At 48.7% G+C, this 21,054-nt stretch overlaps 1 protein-coding gene across 3 annotated transcripts in view; it reads right to left on the bottom strand.

The window, feature by feature from the left end:
• Positions 1–3,221, bottom strand: part of TSPAN14 (tetraspanin 14) — an 87,105-nt gene extending 83,884 nt beyond the window's left edge. The window contains exon 1 of one of the 3 annotated variants that reach the window (XM_090057781.1): positions 2,821–3,221. The gene's annotated coding sequence lies outside the window, so the exon portion shown is untranslated. The remainder of the gene's footprint in view (positions 1–2,820) is intronic. The other 2 variants (XM_090057779.1, XM_090057778.1) reach the window with 2 other exon arrangements.
• Positions 3,222–21,054: the final 17,833 nt, after the last annotated feature.

Genomic DNA, 21,054 nt, shown 5'->3' with positions numbered 1-21,054 from the left:
GGCGAGGACAGCAGGGCCGAAGGGCCATGGGGGGCGAGGCCACTGGTGCCAGCCCCTCCCCCCTTCTGTCATTGCCACCTGCAAGGCCAACCATGGTGGCAGGGAAGGAAGAAGCGGGCCTGTGCACGCCCCTGCCCTACCCCTGCTGCTGCGGCAGGGAATGAGGGAGTGGGCCTGAACCCCAAGTGGAAGTGGGGAGTGGGTGGGGGAGCAGCAGGACCAGCCCAATGTAGCAGCGGCGGGGGAGGTGCAGGGGGAGGAGAGGAGTGGGCCTTATGTGGAGGGAGGAGAACCGAGCCAAGGGACAAGTGGGCGCTGTGGGGGGGGGGGGAGCAGCGGGCCCAGCCCGAAGTAGCCCAATGCAGCAGCAGAGCGAGCTCCTTCCCTCTCCCCTCCCCCCCGCCCACTCCTCCTCTCCCCACACTGGCTCCAAGCTCACTCCTCCTGTTCCTCCCCCACTGCCAGGTCAGCCTGAGCCTGCCGCTCCCGCCACCACAGCAGGCTGGCTTCTCCCCACCCCCCTACATCGGCCCTAGGCCCACTCCTCCCACAGGCCCGGACCCCAAGCAGCAGTAAGTAAAGGTGGAATGGGTCCAGACATGGTGGGGGCATGGGGCTGCATCCCTGCCCACTCCCCTCACCCCCATCATCCCAGACAGGCAATTGCTTAGTATTTTAATAATAGCAGTGGAGTGGCTAACTGGTCAGCATGTGGTAAGTGTTGCTACTGTTAATGTTAGTGTCAGGCCTCTTCCTTATGGACTGAGCATGCTCCTACCTGGTGGCTGTAGGCAGCTATGAGCAGCAGTATTTTGCAAATAAAGCAGTACACAGCCGAAGAAGTCTGAAAACCATTGCTTTAGAAATTCACATAAAATCCCTGCCCACCACATCCCACACAGGCCTTACTGGAGATAAAAAGAAGACAAAACAAAAATAATAAATAGTACTAACAAACCAAAGCACAAAGATTACCGTATCTTACATTTCAGATCCTTCATCCTGAAAATTCTGGATGGGATCACTTTAATAAGTCAAGTCCCAATACAACTTAAGCAAGTGCTGAAGTATCCTGTTAATTAAAGCCTTCATTTGTGCACTGAGCTTCCAGATATAAAGCTCCAGTGCCTTGTCCATGCACAAAGGTTTACCAGTTATACAAATGCTGTAGTTATATAGGGACAGCACCCCACTGTGTAGACATGGATTACAGCATAAAAGTGGCTTTTTCTATTTATCTTAAATCCCTTCCCAAGAGACAAAAACTAAATCAAAGAAGCCACCAACTACAATGAGCTTCTCCTAGCAGCAACGGTTTACACCAAGACTTCTCTCATGTAAACAAGACCTAATAGATATGACTCAGCCCCCCTCTTGGGGGCTGAACCTTGGCTGCTATTAAGCACTCTTTGGTAGCATTAGTTGAGGGCATGAAGAGGAAAACCCTATTTGAAACCACATGGGCAATTTAATTAGGCAAAATAAACCAGATTAGACTGAAACTGATCCTGAACACAACTGTCCTATTTGCAAAAAGCACCTTTAATTACTTTAGTCAGCTGGACCTCCACTTTACAGTTATAGGCAGGAGAGCCCAGTCACAGCTACCTTCATAGTATCATAGTACTTAGGGTCAGAAGGGAACTAAACCCATCATCAGGTCCAACCTTGCTAGTGTCTCACTACTGTGTCTCAGTACTGAATCAGAGGGAAGAGTATTACCACTCCCTACAGCACCTTTCCTCTCCCACATACTCACCGACTTGGGTGTGTTCAGTGCATCAAAACTAAGATTACAGTCAGAGCTGTAGGGCTGTACAGCTACAGGACATCCTATCCCATTCTTAGTGCTTTAAGAGAGCCCCAAAAGTCCACTGTGGTTTCCATGAGGCTCAGCACCCACACAAGAGTCTACTGGAGGATCAGAGATAAAGGCACTGGGGAAACTGTTCTTCAAATGATTTTCAACAAGGCTGTAATTCCCTAACATTTATAATTTTAGTGCAGCTAAAAGGTTAGCATGGGTTAGCTTTGGGAAAACAAAATCCTAAGAAGCCCTGCTAAACACTGCACCTCTTAAATTGGGACATTACCCACAAGCACCTTACACCAAGTCAAATGGCTTGTAGCTGTCAAAAGAAATGGTTCAAAGGGCATCGGAAGTTATAAGTGGATTCATTTTTTTTACAAGGGTGGGGTGAGAGAAAGTTTCTTCCATGCATTGTTAACCACACCCCAGGTCAGTGCACTGACTGTGTCTCATGCACCAGAGTCGAGCAAGATGGGGGCAGGCGAACAACAAGGGCCCGGGGCCTGCCTGGATGCAGGTATCCAAAGCCCCGAGCAGTGGGTCTGGGCAGGAAGGGACTTGGCCGCAGCGCAGCCACGCAGACCTGAGGATGGAGTTCTGCTCAGCCCAGCTCTGAAACCGGGCTCTCGGGCTTTGCCCAAGTGAAGCGAGAACAGATCTGGCCTTGAGAAAGATGGGGGGAAAAAATAGCCCTCCCCCTCCGGTCAAACCCAACTGCCCCGATTCTCCTCCCTTCCAACCGGGGAGGGAGGAGCGCGCGGGGCTGACGCTGGCGGGGCACCGGGCATGAGGGCAGCGGAGCCCGGGGCTCTGTCCCCGGCCCGTGACAGTGAAGCGGCGCCGCCCAGGATCTCCCGCGCCGGGCGCTGGGTCCGCGCAAGCCCGCGGAGCGGCCGGGGGCCGGCGCAGCCCCACGACAGCGCTCCGGGAGGAGCCCGGGACAAAGAGGCGCGGAGCGGAAAAAGAGAGGATCCGGATGCGGCCCCCGCCCCGCGCCGTGCCCGGCTCACCCCGCAGCAGCCTGGGGCCCGCCTGGGACTCGCAGCAATTCGGGCGGGTGGGCGTGCTGCCTGCGCTGTCCCGGCCGCGGTCACTCCATGCGGGGCGCGCGTCGCGGCCGCCGGCTGCGCTCGCTCCGGGCAGCACAGGAAGTGCCGCCTGCCTCGCCCCGCCTGCCCCTGCGCGCAGGCTCCAGCGCCACAAAGGCGCTTCCAGGAAGCGCTCGTGCCTGCCGGGCTGCCTTGCCGCCGGTACCCTCCCTTCCCTGCGAAGGCTCCGGATTTGCTGCGGGGTCCCAGCACTTAGCTATGAGATACCCCTGCCCCCAGCGGTTCGAGTCACGTCCAATTTATGAAGGAGTCCATCAGTTCTTTCCTCAGGCAGCTCACACGCACGCACACACACTGGCATTACACACGCGCACGCGCACGGGCTTCTGACCCTTCTGTTATTCTGCAGCCTGCATCTGTGTCACAACCGCCGGAGGACAGTGGGCTGCCAGAGAGGAAGCAGGGCTCACAGCCTTCTCCAGAGCCTCCGGGACAAAGGTTTATAATTAACCCCTGCCAGACCTCCCAAGTCTGTAGCTGTTTATACCAAGTGTTAAAACATCTCCCACGCTGTTACCAGCCTTGAGCAGAAAGAATGTGAGCTAGGAGCAGCTGAGAGGGTCCGAGACTGGAAAACAAAAGGAAAAGCTCTGTTGTTGGAAGCAAACAAAACAATGCACCCTCGGGGTTTCTTGCTGGAAAGAGTAACTCCTACTTTAACCTTGTGGGAGGCGACAACACTCCTGGGGGGAGAGGTCATTTCTCTTGGTTGCCAGGGTCTCTAAGATGAAAAGATTCCCCAGCCTTCTGGCTGAGTTTATGGGAGGTGATCTTACCAGTCTGGGATAAATCTGCTCAACTTTGCAGGTTCTCCCTTTCTGGTATTGCACTGCACTGTATGGTCAGTGGAGCTTCTGGCCAGCAAGAGATGCTACCTGCTAGCAACCTCATAGCTCTTCCAGGAGGAGATGAAACTTGGTGAGAGATGCTGCACTTGTATTCTTTCCTTTTTACCAGTTTTTCTCTCTGGACAACCACCCAGCTTCCTTGTCTCTCTGATGGTTTTCCCCATGTGCTCTCATCGCTTATTATTTTCCATTAACATCTTCTCTTTCTAGTCTTGTTTTTGACCTTTGTCTTGAAAGGATTGTCTCCTTTCTCAACCTTAGTATGACTTAAGGAAACTTGTTTCTTCACTCTCCAGGCTGGTCAGCAGCCTGAAGAACTGACTTTTATACAGCAAGGCAAGATGGGAGCAACCTGGGGCCTTAGGTCTGCCATGACATGAGCCTAGCCTCTCACACTTATATACAGGTGGCAGCAGCAGGAGCATTTCCCAGCTATTTTACCAAATGAGAAGCATTTGCTTAGGTGAATAGGCTGGAGTGAATACATTTTTAACAGATTTCATATACATTAAGGACTGGAAGAGACCTCTCAAAATTGAGTCCAACCCCCCTGCTTTAGGCAGGAAGTCTGCTGGGGTCAAATGATCCAAGATAAGCATCCAAATGCCTTTTGAATGAATCCAGAGTAGGTACTTTCACCACCTCTGGGGGGAGTCTGTTTCAGACCCTGGACACACTGACTGTAAAGAAGTTTTTCCTTATACTCAAGTCTGAATCGGCCTTCCAGAAGTTTGTGGCCATTGGTCCTTGTTATCCTTTGGGGAGCCCTAGTGAACAACTGTTCTCCCAGATCCTGGTGTACCTGGCTTATCTACTTATAGGCTGCCACCAAGCCCCCCTGAGCATTCTTTTCTCCATGCTGAAGAGCCCCCTTCTTCAGTTTTACCAGAAGGAGGCTGGTATTGTGGCTGAATTAATCCAACAGCTAACTCGCACCCTGTAACTGGGATTAGCTATTTTGCATTTGCCCATACTTTTCCATTTTTCTTGGGCCATCTTCCTCCTGCCTTCCTATGGGAATGTTGACTCTACTAATCATAGAAAACCATAGTATCATAGAAAATTAAGGTTGGAAGAGACCTCAGGAGGCTGTCTAGTCCAATGCCCTAATCCAGTCCACTAAATTAACCTATGGTCCAGGTAGTCTGTTAAAGGAAACAGGGCTATCCAAAACAATGATTGATAAAACATTAGTAGGGCTTACATAGTCTGTTGTCCCAAATCAGCCTGATCGTAACTCTCCATTGAAATTAAATTATTAATTTCCTCCCAGGCCCATTTCATAAGGGTATGTATAACATGGACAAGCTGTACCATTCACACCAACAGCTCTGCTTTTAAGAATAAATAAGGACAGGAATATTCACTTTTCATTGGCTCCTGCACATCTTCTAACCTAGCAGGAATACATTGTGTTCCATTTCCAGAATGCTTATATGCAAATATTTTACTGCGGAAAAAAGTTAGGTTCTGTGTTAACCTCCCTTGCGGCTGGGGAACTAGTGACACCCAGTGGCCCAAAAATATGAGTAAGGCAAGCACAGTAGATTTCCTTTTATTGCTTGTGCTCCCTTGTTTTACTGGAAATAAATCAGAGAAAAGGCAAGGAACCTTTAGCACACTTGTCTCAGGTATCTGCAAATGGTACTAGTTGTAGGCTGTGTCACAGCAATGGGACTATTTTACTGGCAAAGTGAAACAAAAGTAGAAAATGGAAAGCAAAAAACAAAGCAAAAAAACCCCATCCTTTGCTCTTGACAGTGTATCCAGATGAATTAAAAGAACAGTGCAAACTGGAAATCTAATCAATATTTTTTAAAAGAATGACGTAAAAGGAGTTTCAGCTACTACATCTGCTTTCAGTGATTTCACAACCTTATCCTGTTTAAAATGTGTTTTCTTACCCCTGTTTTCGTGTAGGAAAAGAAACACACTTTTGCAAACAAACAAAGGGAAATCGATTAGACCAAAGCTGACTTCAAAGTACTTTTTGCCCCCAAAGAACAGAGTAAACAAACAGAAAAGCTAGAATTTACCTTCTAATCTCATGAAGTTATAAACATTTGCCATGGGTGTTATTTATAAACCAGGTTAGAAAGCAATTTCAGACTGCAGTGTGATTTAAAAATCAAGGGTGTGCTTTTAAAGGAGTTACCAAATCATGTGAGTCTATATTATGAAAATATAAAGAAATAAATGGGACAAATGGAAATAAAGATTAGAAGGTAGACCAGCAGAGGTCACTGTTGTTGCGTGGCAACCATCAACACAAGCTATTCAAATAGTAATACTAAAGTATTAAATGTAATGTTTTACATTGGTATTTAGGTAAAGAGCATATTAAGAAAGAAGTTAATTCACACCCTTCACGCAACCATGCCCTGTCCAGTGAGGCATCTACACTCAGTTATCTTTCTAAATTCATTTTATTTTTCTTCCATACTCCCGAGGTCATTTTCAGTTCCTTGCAACTGGCCTCTTCAAACAGATTCCTATAAACGTTCTTGGATAGCTTTCTTGGATATGTGTGCGTATGTACATTTTTTCTCTCTTTGGAGTTCAGAGTTTAAAGTTCATGACTAAAACCACTAGAGTTAAAAATTACCAATATGGCTAGGGACAGATGTTACACATGAACCAGCTCAAGTGATCAAAAACTGCTTTAACCTGTAATAAAACAGAAGTTCAGTGCACATAAACCAGTTTCAAAATGGCTGAAACTGGTTTAAGATAAACCTGGTTGAATGTAGTATCAGACTTAACTGGAAAAGCGCAGGCTCTGGGGTGATCTGATGGCCACCTATACGTTTATCAGGGGTGTTCACCAGGATCTGGGGGAATGTGTTTACCAGAGCGCCCCAAGGGATGATGAGGTCAAACAGTCACAAACTCTGCCGTGACCAATTCAGACTGGACATAAGGACGAACTTATTTACTGTCCGAGCTCCCAAGGTTTGGAATAGACTGCCACCGGAGGTGGTTCAAGCACCCACTTTGAACGCCTTCAAGACACAATTGGATGTTTATCTTGCTGGGATCCTATGATACCTGCTGACTTCCTGCCCCTGGGGCAGGGGGCTGGACTCGATGATCTTTCGGGGTCCCTTTTAGCCCCAATGTCTATGAAATCTATGATTTAGGTCAAACCAGTTTATGAAACTGCTGTCCCAGACTGCTTCCTGGTTCAAGCTAAATCATAGTTCCCCAGCATCCCGGGATGCTTTGCAGCCTGGGGATGTGCTGTTCTGTCTGCTCCAGACAGCAGGGATGACCCCACCCCCCTGCTCCCTAGCCAGAGTAATGAGGGCTGGCTGACAAGGTTGAGACAGCTGGAGAACACATCCAGGCCTGTCCCGTGTGGGGGCAGCCCCTGTCAGACTTTTCCCCACTACAGCAGAGGGGGCAGGACGTGGGCTAGTGCAGACTCAGGTAGAGAGGAGGGAGGGGGGTTTAAAAACCCTCTGCCACCAGCACGGGACCCTAGCTGGGGTCTGCTTGGCAGAAGCATAGCAATCCCTGCCAGGCTATTGCCTGCTCGCTACAGGAGCAGAAGGAGCAGGATCATGTGGAGGTGGGGGGAAGCCTGGGAGGGACTGACCCCCAGGCAAACCTTGGCTGGGGTCTGGGGCCAGGGAGGAGGTTTAAACCCCCTTCCCTCGCTCAGTGCACTGGCCTTGGTCCAGGACATAGCCATACCCCCTGCTCTCTGCTCAAGCAGGGAGCAGGGGACTTGTGGGACGGGGAGGGGCAACAGCCTGAGAGGGACTGCCTCCATAAGCAAACTTCCTCCCTGGCCTCCAATCCCAGCCAGGATTTGCCTGGGGGACAGTCTCTCCCAGGCTTTCTCCCCCATCCTGTCCCGTGCCCCTTCCACTTTAGCAGCAAGTGAGGAATAACCTGTCAGGGGCTGCCCTCCTCCCCTTCTTGAGCAGGGAGTGAAGGGGCTACGCACTGTTCCCCTGCCCAGGCAAACTCAAGCTGGGGTCTCATGCAGGCAATGGTGGGGGGGGTTAAGTGCCCCATCCCCTGGCATCAGTATGCTAGTCCCAGGCTGGGGCCTGGCCATGCCACTTCCACTTGAGCAGGGAGGAGGGAAAGGCCTTGGAGCCTCAGTCCCTTACCTTTGGCAGTGGCTAGCAGGCTGGGAGGCATGCCCTAGTGCCCCCCAGCTTCTGGTTTGAGCCACTGCAGGCATGTGGCTGCATTACCTGAAACAACAGTGAATGTCTGTTCACTTGCTTCTCAGTTTAATCTTTGCAGTTTAGACTAACCTGCAAAGACTGAATCAATTCAGCCTTGGGCTTTTTGACTGTCTGTACTTAGCCTATGAAATTTAGGGGTTTGTATTCAGGACTTTAAGGTTGAGGGCTTTAACGAAAACACTGTATATCCTGAGTTGGAAATAGAGCTCTTGGGTCTGTTCATGTCAGCTGATGCTCATAACCCATGTGGTCAGGGACTCAGGTGGCAGCATGGGAGCTGAACACTATGGGGCTGCATCAGGCTGGTCCTGCTTGCTGCTCCCACATGTGGCCAGGGACTCAGATGTTAGTGTAGGAGCTGCACACTTTGGGGCCACATACTGCCACTACTTGCGGCTAGGGACTTGGGCAGGAGAGTGGGAGCTGTGCACTATGGAGCTTGGTTAAGCTGGTCGTGCTCACTGCTGCCACATGTGGCCAGGGACACAGGCAGGAATGTGGGAGCTGTGTGCTATGGGGCGGGGGGGTGGCCCCACATGCTGCTGCCACATGTGGCCATGCACTTGGGTAGGATTGAGGGAGCTGCATACTATGGGGCTGGGTTGGGCTGGTCCCTCTTGCTGCCACCATGTGCAGCTAAGGACTAAGACAGGAGCACAGGACTAAGGTGTTCTTTGGGACCAGCAGGGCTGGCCTGGCATGCTGCCACCACGTGCAGCCAGGGAAATGGACAGGAGCATGGGAGCTGTGCACTATGGGGTTGGGTCAGGCTGGTCCCACTTGGTGCCACCACATATGGCCAGGGACTGGGTCAGGAGCATGGGAGCTGTGCGCTATGGAGCCAGGTGGACTGGCTCCACTCATTGCCACCACTGCAGCTCTTGGAACTCACACGCACCCTCCCACACCCCCATGTATCCCCCACTCCAGCCACATATCCCAGACCCACATCCTACACATACACCCATACCCACCACACTCCACCACACACACGCCCAGCTATACAGTTCCCCAACCACACACCCCACACATACACCCCCTTACTCCCCACACACAATATACAAAAGTAACACTGTATTTTGAGCTATTATGCAATGGCCTCTGGATACACTATGCAAACACACATACATCAGCACACATGTTTTTTAATAAAATTAAAATATGTTATAGTAGATGTTTAATTTTTTAGAATGATTTTTTTCTGGTTTCTAGAGGGCAGCTCCCCCCCAGAAGGAGTACTTCTTGGGGAAAGGGAGGGATTTCATGTGGCAAAGATCGGGGGGTCAGGGATAGGACCTCTGGTCCCAAGATGGTGAGCAGGGAGTAGGACCTGTCAAGGGGTGTGGCTACCCTTGTGGTCCTCAACAGCTCAACAAAACTCATTAAGGAGCCCTCCAGCTAAAATAATTGCCCACCTGTGTTGTAACTCATGGTGCTTTCTGTGAAATACCATGAGTTAGAGCAGGGACCTGCATGTCTGTCTGCACCCCATGGGTCAGCAGCAGGATTTAAACCTGTAACCCACAGCTCTAAAACCATCATTTTCTGCCACCAAAATTATAGGATTTAGGTCACAACCAAAAAACAAACAAACAAACAAACAAAAAACACATTAGGCAGAATTTAAGCATCTGATTCCAAAATTGCATTTCCAAAATCCCCTGCTTCAATTATGTAGTCTTGGTGGTACCCAAACTCCATAATACTTTATGTTTTGACCTCAAAGTTTTTTGGAGGGGAGAGATCTGTCCCTGATGCAAGGACTGTTATTTTTTAACCACTGACTGTTTCTTATAAGATGCATAAACAGTCCTTCATAGAATAAGATTGCACTGGTCCGGTCCTGCAGAGAGCAAACCAGAAAAGCCAAGGCTGCAACGGAATGCCAACTAGCTTTGAGTATCAAGGACAATAAAAAGTCCTTTTTCAGATATGTGGGGAGCTGGAGGAAAAGCAAGGGCAACATTGGACCCCTACTAAACCAGATGGGACATCTGACAACTGACTCCCAGGAAAAAGCCAACCTATTAAATGGGTACTTTGCGTCAGTCTTTCATCAGTCCCATGGGACACCCATGCCCATTATGGGACAGGGAGGTCTGGATGAAGATGATTCTCTGCTTTCCATCAATGCTGACCTCCTGAAGGAACACCTTGAGAGGCTGGATACCTTCAAGTCAGATGGTCCTGACAATCTATACCCCAGGGTACTCAAGAAGCTGGCGAGCATCATAGCCCAGCCTCTGACATGGATCTTTGAGAACTGGGGCTCTAGTGAAGTGCCCGAAGACTGGAAGAAGGCCAATGTGGTGCCTATCTTCAAGAAAGGGAGGAAAGTCGATCCAGCAAACTACAGGCCCATCAACCTGACCTCTATTCTGGGGAAGGTCTTAGAAAAGCTTATTAAAGAGGCCATCCTTAATGGACTGGCTGATGCAAACATCCTGAGGGATAGCCAGCATGGGTTTGTTATGGGTAGGTCTTGCTTAACCAATCTCATTTCCTTTTACGACCAGGTGACCTATCACCTGGACAAGGGAGAAGAGATTGATGTCATATATCTTAAAAAAGCCTTTGGTCTGGTATCCCACGATCACCTCTTGGCAAAACTGGCCAACTGTGGCCTTGGGTACACCATGATCCGCTGGCTGGAGAACTGGCTCCATGGTCAGACCCAGAGGGTGGTAATAGACGGAAGTCAATTGTCATGGTGCCCTGTGACCAGTGGGGTCCCTCAAGGCTCTGTCCTTGGACCCATATTGTTCAACATATTCATTAATGATGTGGACATTGGAGTCAGAAGCGGACTGGCCAAGTTTACCAATGACACCAAACTCTGGGGCAAAGCATCCATACCCAAAGACAGGAGGGCGATCCAGGCTGACCTGGACAGGTTCAGGAAATGGGTAGACAAGAACCTGATGGTGTTTAAACACCAAAAAATGCAAGCTTCTCCACCTTGGGAGGAAAAAACTGCAGCATCCTTATAGGTTCATCAGTGCTACACTGGCTAGCACTACAGAAGAAAGAGACTTGGGGTCATCATTGACCACAAGATGAACATGAGCCTTCAGTGTGATACTGCGGCTAGTAAAGCAAGCAAAACGCTGGCTTGCATCCATAGATGCTTCTCAAGCAAATTCCAGGACGTCATACTCCCCTTGTACTTGGCCTTGGTGAGGCCGCATCTGGAGTACTGCGTCCAGTTTTGGGCCCCACAATTCAAAAGGGATGTGGAGAAGCTTGAGAGAGTCCAGCGAAGAGCCACGTGCATGGTCAAAGGTCAGGAAAACAGACTTTATGATGACAAGCTGAGAGCCATGGGGCTCTTTAGCTTGGAAAAGCACAGGCTTAGGGGTGATCTGATGGCCACCTATAAGTTTATCAGGGGTGACCACCAGGATCTGGGGAAACGTTTGTTCACCAGAGTGTCCCAAGGGATGATGAGGTTGAACAGTCATAAAGTACTACAAGAACATTTCAGGCTGGACATAAGGAAGAATTTCTTTACTGTCTGAGCCCCCAAGGTCTGGAACAACCTGCCACTGAAGGTGGTTCAAGCACCTACATTGAACACCTTCAAGAGAAATTTGGATGCTTATCTTGCTGGGATCCCATGACCCCAGCTGATTTCATGCCCCTCGGGCAGGGAGCTGGACTCAGTGATCTTCCAAGGTCCCTTCCAGCCCTAATGTCTATGAAATCTATGAAAGACTGATACAGCTGTGGAAGTTCAGAATTATGTGAGAGACAAGGATTTCTTGGGGTGATATCTTTTATTGGACCAACTATGTAGTTAGGATACAGTTAGATAAAGTTTTTGAATGTTAAATCTTTCAGGAAAAGGAGGAAACATTAGTCACAACTCTTATATCCTGCATCCTGAGTGCTGTATTGCCAACCCCACTGTATCAAAAATCATGAGATAAACTCTTAAAAATCAAGAGATTTGGAATGTAAATCATGAGATGCTATTTTTAAGTGTGTGGGGAGGGGAGTTATTTATTAAGGTGCAGAGAGCTGTGTGGGGGGGGATTTGGAGCCCAGGGAGGGGGTGGTCCCCACACACCCTGGCAGGATGCGAGGTACTGTGAGTCAGGAGTGAGGGGCAGCAGCAGGGCTGGCAGGGGGTGGGGGCAGGGCTGTGACTTAGGAGAGAGGGGCAGACACAGACAAACACATACACATACATAGACACATAGACAGACAGCCGCCCACAACTCTGTTGTATAACTTGCCCAGGCCCTGTGGCCCCATTCCCCCGAGCCCCTGCTCCACTCCCTCCCTCACTGGGAGGGCCTCGATCTGCCTGCCCCCCACACCCTTCCCTTTCCCTCTGCCCCTTCCCCTCCACACTTATCAGCTTGGTGCTCTCTACCAGATGAAAAAATCCGGAGATTTGATCTATCAGGAGTCAGAGTTAATCTGACTTGGAAATCAGGAGTCCTTGTAATTTTTTTCATGAGAGTTGACATTACTGTGAGTGCTGTAAACTAGCCCATTGTACGAAAAGGGGGCAGTAGTCCCTTTTTGTCCCCCACATATGTTTTTTTAAAGAAAACAATGATCCTGTTTAGTTTTTGAAAGACAACATGCTTACCTTCAGCACAGGACTCCAGGTGATGGATCTCAAGAGTATGCAGACACTTCTCTGTAGTGCTAAAGTGCTTCAGAGTGGTAGAATTCAAGAATCACCCCTGCACAGTTTTTCCTTTGAGCTAACAACTATATGCAACTTCCCACCCAGCATGCTGGCATTGTGGCTCATTTCAGTATGTCTCCCACTGCAGTATATAGGAAGCCTCAGCACTTAATGCAATAATGCAGGGGCCTAAGTAGGCTGCATTCCTCATTGTGGTGGAATCTAGTGTTACAACCTCCACTATGATGTGGGGAGTTTGTGGGATTTCATGTATGTTTTCTTGAGTTTGTTTTACTGATAGTGATAAGGTATGTGTAGTCTCTACAGATAGGTAGCATCAAGCTGTATTTAGCTTTATGGCCCTTAAGTTTAATATGCATTGTGGTATTTGATGTACAATGTATTTCTTATCTATTATACCAGGGCAATTACGGGACTCCTGATCTCCAAGTCAAATTAACTCTGACTCCTGATATCCTGATAGAGAGATCAAATCTTGGGGGGTTTTTTTATCTCCACCTTACCCCTATGTAGTTGTTGGCTTTACAATGTAGTATACAATTGCTGAGGTGGGGAATAGTCAAAAGTGACAAACAGTGAGTTTCTTTGGCACGTGGGGGAGGATCAAAGTCTAAATGGCTTAAGAGAAGTAATTGCTGAGAATTAGAATCTGACAGGAGTTTTTTTTAGGCCGGTGATTCCCAAAGGGTGTGCCTTGACACACTAGCCTGCCATGAGAGAACAGAAGTATGCTGTGGAAAGAGGTAAATGCTCTCCTTCTAGAGATGTAAATACTGATTAAAAATATCCATTTAACCTGTTGTAATTACAATTGTTAAATGATTAATTAGTATGACCCTGGTCTGGCCAACATGGGGCTGCTCCAGCTTGATGGGCAGGTCACCCCTCCCTGGCTTGGCAGGAGTGGGGCACTTCCAGCCTCCTAAGGTGCCGCCGGAACTCACCAGCTCCCTGGCTTCCCAGGGCTACATCTCACACTGAGCTGGGCAGTCCTCTCCCAGCCTGGGTGCAGACAGGGCAGGCAGGCAAATTGTGCTGTGAGGCTGAGCTGCAGGCCTGGAGGAGCCACCCCATGCCCCCTTATCCACCTTACCCCTGTGTAGTTGTTGGCTTTACAATGTAGTGTACAATTGTTGGGGTGGGGAATAGTCAAAAGAATCAGCAGTCTTTACAAGACTATGGTATGGATTGGGGATGATCAGTCCATTCCCCCTCTTCACTTCCTCCTATAGTGTTTGCCTTTGGCCACTGGGTTCCTGCGATGGGGTACTCACTCAGACCTCCATGCCCCTGGGGTTATGTCCTTGAGTCAGCATTCAGCAGAGACTGGTGGGATGGCAAACAGCTTTAACTTTATTAGGAACAGGATTCAGCAACACGCACACTCACAGCTTGCAGAGAGAACAACAACCCACCACCAACAAACTGCAGCCACTGGGCATCAGGGCAAGACTGGAACGTTCCACTGCAGGCCCCTTACAGGTACATTCTGTATACCACATCCCCCCTCTTTACTCTGGGAGCTCCCTCTTAAGTAGCTGAATGTTCATCAGTAGCTGCTTTAACTCCGAATATTTTGGGATCATGGAGCCAGAGGTTGCTAGCACTTGGCTCACCAAAGGGGTCTAGCCTTTACCCCTATCCCATTACACAGTCCTTGTACTTCACAGGCAACTTCACCACATGCCCACTCTTAGTTTGTGTGGTGCCATCGGGTGTCTCTGTAGGTACAGGTGGATCCTCTGAAATGTAATGAAACTCTTACTCTTAGTAGTCTGGCTTTACTTCTGATGCTTGTTCTGCTGCTGTCTCTTGAGGTGCACCAACTTGTTCTGCTGGTACTGATGAGTAATCTTTCCTTCACTGTCTTCTGTTTCTCTTGTAGACATTACCGCTGGAGTTTTTTTACCATGTAGGAATGCGGTTCATCCCTTTTTGCCATAATGGACACTAGTATCCAACCCATGAATGACTGGTACCTCCCGAGACTGAGGGGGCACCATGGCGGTGAGTGGCAAGCAGGGCCTGCCCACAGCCACTGCCGTTGGTGTTGGCGGTGTCGAGCAGGGACTGCCCACAGACACCAGCAGCGGTGTGGGGGAAAGGGAGCAGCAAGCAGGGACTGCCCACAGATGCCGCCAGCTGCATTGGTGGCAAGGGGAGAAGCAGGTGACAAGCAGCGACCCCCTGCTGAAGCCGGTGGCAGCCAATCTCGGGGGGGGGGGGCATGTGCCCTCCTGTGCCCTGCCCCCCACACGTCACCTTGGGAGGAAAAACCTGCAGCACCCTTATAGGCTTGGCAGTGCTACGTTGGTTAGCACTACAGAAGAAAAAGACTTGGGGTCATCATTGACCACAAGATGAACATGAGCCTCCAATGCGATGCTGCGGCTAGTAAAGCGACCAAAATGCTGGCGTGCATCCATAGATGCTTCTCGAGCAAATCCCAGGACGTCATTCTCCCCTTGTACTCGGCCTTGGTGAGGCCGCAGCTGGAGTACTGCGTCCAGTTTTGGGCTCCACAATTCAAAAAGGATGTGGAGAAGCTTGAGAGAGTCCAGAGGAGAGCCACGCGCATGATCAGAGGTCAGGAAAACAGATCTTACGATGACAGGCTGAGAGCCATGGGACTCTTTAGCCTGGAAAAGCGCAGGCTCAGGGGTGATCTGATGGCCACCTATAAGTTTATCAGGGGTGACCACCAGGACTGGGGGAACGTCTGTTCACCAGAGCGCCCCAAGGGATGACAAGGTCGAACGGTCACAAACTCCTGCAAGACCGTTTCAGGCTGGACATAAGGAAGAATTTCTTTACTGTCCGAGCCCCCAAGGTCTGGAACAGCCTGCCAGCGGAGGTGGTTCAAGCACCTACATTGAACACCTTCAAGAGTAAATTGGATGCTTATCTTGCTGGGATCCTATGACCCCAGCTGACTTCCTGCCCTTTGGGCAGGGGGCTGGACTCGATGATCTCCCGAGGTCCCTTCCAGCCCTAAAGTCTATGAAATCTATGAAATCTATGAAACCTATAGTCCAACCTGTACTTGTTTGCATCTTCACTTTCTCGCCCTCTCGTAGAGGTGGCAAGAATGCAGACATGTGGGCATAGTGCGTCCTTGGTGCCTTTAAAGGTTCCACATCTTCTGGGAGGTAGTCTTGGAGTTAGCACCACCATTGTAGCAGGGAGAGTACTGTGCAAAAGTTTCCATCTCAGAAGCTGTGCTGGAGCATACTCAAGACTGGTAATGGGTGTTTTCCTCAGATTGAGTAAAGCCAAGTATAGATCTGAGCCAACCTGCAAAATCTTCTTAAACATTGATTTGATAGTCTGAACCATGCGTTCAACCTGACCATTGGATTGTGGATAACCTGGACTAGAATGGGTGATGGTTATGCCTCAGTCAGTTGCAAATTGTTTCATCATATGACTTGCAAATGGCACATGATCACAAACAATTTCTTTAGGTATGCCATGGTGAGCAAATAGACTTGATTTTGGCTATTACCATGCTGGCTGTCCTGTCAGGCAAGTGCAAAACTTCAGGGTACTTGGAGTAATAGTCAATTATTATCAAATAAGACTGTCCCTGTACGTAAAAAATGTCCACTGCCAGTTTTAGCCAAGGCAGGTTTGGGATCTTATGTGAGATCATGGGCTCTCTCTGAGTACTGGGTTGGAGCTCTTGACAAGGTGTGCAATTTGCAATCCATTGCTTGATGTGGGCATTCAGCTGAGGCCAATACATTTGTCGAGCTCACACTTTTGACCTTTGTTTGCCTTGATGGGGCAAGTGAAACAATGTCAACATGTTGGTCCTCACACCAGATGGGATGATTATTTTCTTGGCAGCTGTGCTGGAGCCTTTCCTATGGGCTTCGCAAAAATCGCTTCCAGGGGTTTGTGGTCTGACTGGACCCTTACCTGGGTGCCATATACATATTTTTTTAATTTTTGTGGGGGCCATCCCTGCACCCCTTGGCTCGGCAACTAGTGTCTCCTGGTTCGGGGGGAGGGGAAGGGCACCCAGAGTCCCCCCGTGGCTGATCGCTGAGCTGGGGGTGCTCAGCAGTGGACCTGGAAGTGGACCAGAAGTACTTCTGGTCCACTTCCGGGTTTGCCGCCGAGCATGCGGCGGGTACTCATGATTCTACTGTTGGAATACTTCACTAGCTGACTTAATACCAAAGGGAAGACAACTGAAGTGGAACCATCCCCCAGCTCTGCCGATTCCTTGTCCAGTTTGATTTGCCAGCAGCCATCCTTTTCATCAATAATGGTGAACAGCTTTTACCTGACAAATTCTTTCGCACATCCTCTTGTTGAGGTCTTGTGGGTCTAAACAAAGCCATAGCGAACCATCCTTCTTTTGTGTTATCACAACGGCTGGTGACCCAGGGTGTGGTCTTAGTCACCTTCGTAATGACTCTCATAGCTTCCAGCATTTCAAGGGCAGTCTTCAATTTGCCTAAGGTTGCATAGGGAATTTTACTACACCCATGCACCATTGGTGGTACCGCTGGGTCAACATAGATGTAGTGGGTAGCAGAAAATTGGCCCAACCCTTCGAAAACGTCCAGGTATAGTTTAAGAAGGTTCAGCTTGGCTGCACGTGTTGTCAGGGCCATTCCATGGACTCTTCTGATGAGGTCTGAGATAGTGCATGCCACCCTACCAACTACTGGTGGGTCACTGTTGTCGGCTATGTAAACATTTAAATCACATTCATTTGCACCAGATTTGGAGTGTGCAATGATTGCACCTTTTAGTTTGATGCATGCACTGCCAAACGCAAGTAATGGAACATGAGTTTGAGTCTTACTTACTTTTCCTTGCAAAGCCTTTGCTACATCTACTGGAATAGTGTTTGCTTCTGCTCAAGTATCTAACTTAAAATAAACTGGCAAGCCAGCAATCATAACTGTGCTATACCAGGCATTCTGGTTATCAAAGGTTTGTGAGAGCTGCTTTGAAGACATTGTGCCCATATATAGGGTACTGACTCATTTTGCAGACTTTGGAGCCTCTCCCTTTAATTTCCACATTTTTGCAAAGTGGTTCACTCCAGAGCATTTGTAACAAGTTTCTCCAAAAGCTGGGCAGGCTCTAGGCTTGTGTGCGCTTCCACACCGTTTGCAAACTTCGCCCTTTGCAGCTTGATGGCCCTCCTATGGAGCAAACTTCATTTGTGGTTCGCTTTGCTTTTGCAAAGTGCTATGGCAGTTTTGCTTTTGCTCCACTGTATGTAAACTTGCTTCAGCTGACGTAACTGGAGCCTGAGCACATGTGAGAGCCACCCCCTACACATTACCACTGGTCTCAGCTGCCTCTCCTCATGCTGGTGATGGCCAGTAATATGTTTGACATAGATATCCCTTGATCACCTGATAATGTCAGGTAACGAGGGTGGATTTTTAATCCATACATGTTTAATTAATGAAATTTCATTCATTAAGACTCCTCCCCTGTTCAACACCCTGCATCTGCTCCAGCTATTCCAGTGGCACCTCTGACTGCTCCTCTGGGGACCATCACTACTGCTTCTGCCTTCCCCATCCCCAGGTAGCACCTGTGCTAGCCCCCCTCATGCTTCCAATAGCAGGCTCTGTGGCAAGCACGTTGCAGCCTGGCTCCTTTCCTCCACACTCAGAGGCTCCTACGGCTCAGTCTGATTCAAAAGTGAACGTAGCCACACCAATGCATCCTGTCGGGATCCACCCATTCCCAAGCATCCAATGGGTGATGCATGTAAATGGCCAGATAGGAACTTAAGCTTCACCTTCACAGCAACTCTTTATCTAAAGCTTCCTGTGGATAAGGGGCTTTGGTGCCTCAGCTAATGAGCTGAGTACAAGCTGCGTTCTTGGCTTTAAGATGCAGGGTATTGTTCTGATTTCTTTTTCTTGTTTGTACCTCAGCATATGGCTACTAATTTCTTATGATAACAAAAATGTTATGAAAACAAGAGTAATCTTTTAGCATCAGATTAAGTGCGATTTCAAAGCACCTGACCAAACAAGCACACCTCTTCTAGAAAGGAGGGAACCGTCTTTTCTGTGCATGTGACCAGACAAGGCTGTGATTTTTCCAGCTGGAAAAAAAATCTCCTCTACTAAAAACTGGAAAGACCAAAGTGAGGCAGGGAAAGTTGAGGCAGCATAGGTCAGAAATGTGACCTTTTTAGCATGTCAGTCTGTCCTCAGTGCTCAAGCAGCAGGTGGCAGAAAGGGATGTGGGGTTAAAGGGCACCCCAGGAGATGTGAAAACATCTGTGGTCCTGAAAGCACTTCTGGCTGAAACTGGGGCCAGGATGTGTCATACTAAGTCCCTTTTTGGATGCAGATTTTCTGAGGCAGCAGCAGAGTCAAAACTCTTTTGTGGCAAAACCATTAGAGGAGTCTATGTTCTCACAGTAGAGCCTGTCCCCCTGCCTCCTCCTCCCCCCACCAAATGCAGCTTGTGTAAATGTTCTCTACACTAGAGAACTTGTTCCACTTGAATATGGGCAACTGTACTGCTTATACAATTTGCTCCTGTAAATTATGGGTGCAGACAGAACTGCAGCTCCAAGCTGTAACTCAGAAAGGTTTTTGCAAAGAAGGTCACTGTTGGTTCAGGGGAAAGGGAAACCTAGCTGGGCTGGGAGCCTGCAGCCAGGTTCCCGTGGCAATGGCCAGGCTCTCTGCCAGCGCTCCATTTTCAGAATGGAAGAGGGAAAAGGCAAGGGAGGGAGCTCTGGTAATAAAGGGTGGGGTGGGTGAATTGAAGCCACCCCCACCGCAGGGAGGGGGTTGCAATTCACCTGTCCCCCATGCTTTGATGGGGAGGAGTGAAAACCCCCCAGACTGAACTCCCTTGCTCCCTTTCTTTCCTCCCATTTTGAAAATAGACTGGGGGCTCAGCAGACACAAGTTACAAAAGATGTATTTTGTAACATCTTTATCTGATACCTCATGCAATGAAGGGTCAGGTTTTCACCCAATCAGCCATTTTTAAGCTGTTGGCACCCATGTGTTTGTGTTTGGTCATAGCTATAAACTGCTTTCTGTGGCCAGATCAGACGAAAATTGTAACTTCTGTCTGTCTGCACCCTATGCAAAGTAATTTACGCTGGTTTCACTGTGCCCACACCATTGTTCAGTAAAAACAGACACAATCAGGAAAAGGCAAGTTCCTGAATTAGCTGACTCCTTGAAAGAAACATGAGCTTCTGCAGGCTACAAAAGTACATGCCTTTCTGAATGAGTTCATTGATAGTGAACAGAAGACATGTTAGCCTCTTGGGGGAGCAAATCTTAGTCTGGGTTCTGCCATTTTTAAACCAGTCTGTGCGCCAAATTTCTGTTCTGTTATAGATTTAAACTAGTTTTGTATGCCCAATTTCTGTTCTGTTATGGGTATAAACCAATTTCCAATCACTTATACTGGTAAAACTGTAATGTCTGTACCTGGCCCAAGTTGCCACTCTGACCTGCCTTCACACTATGAGGACTAACTACACTCTGAATTAGCTAAATTGGTACAACATCGGAGCTTAGACCAGGATTAATACACCAGAGGAGCTAGGTTCTTGATACAAGAGGGACTGATGAGTGTTTGACTTGTTCAACTTGAGGCAGAACAGGGCTACAAGCAATTTGCATTAGGGCATTCTAACAGACAACAGGCATTTTAATGCAGCTAAGAGCTGTGATTGGCTTTATTCAAACAGTATCTTTAACTACTACTGTCTTCAACATTCATACTTGCTTTAATTGGAGAAACCACCTAAAAACAGTACCAGAAAATACTGATTGTAAGAGTAAGAGCAAATGCAACCACGAGTTGATGGAGATGTTACATTTGGTGATAGGTTATCCTGGATGGGGTAGGAGAAGTTGCTGGCCCCAACAACCTTACCTGGGGAGGGTAAGGGAGCTGCAGCCGCAGCAGGAAGACCGGCTGGCAGTCAGAATGTGCCTCCGGCCAGCCAGGTTCTGGTTTTGGGTGGCTTTGGGAGGCACATGCTGCCATCTCATGTGCCAACCCCCTTTTTTCAGCGTGGGTTTTTTCAATCCTGAGATCTGCCAGGGTCAAAAAACCATCAAGGTAGTAGTGCAGGGAATGCCTACATGTGTGTTTGGTGCCACAGATGGGTCTTCAGCACCACATACCACATATCTATGCTCATCTGGATGTGACCTAAGTGTCCACACCAGGCGTTAGCACTCTGCTAGTACTCTGTAAAAAAACCACACAACCCCCCCCCACCTTCTAGCTTACTGTGTACCAATGTTACCCTTTAGAAAAGGTAGAATACAAAGCAAATTTCAAACAGTGGCAGAGAACAGGAGATGGACTTGAACACAGTATTCCAAGTAATACCACCATAAACACTGTGAGCATCAGAATATGAATTTCTTGGAATCATAGCTGCTTATAATGG

Source organism: Crocodylus siamensis, chromosome 7, assembly GCF_052110815.1.
Source record: "Crocodylus siamensis isolate JL-2025a chromosome 7, ASM5211081v1, whole genome shotgun sequence".
NCBI classification, from domain to species: Eukaryota; Metazoa; Chordata; order Crocodylia; family Crocodylidae; genus Crocodylus; species Crocodylus siamensis.
This window is presented reverse-complemented; position numbering and strand designations above follow the sequence as displayed.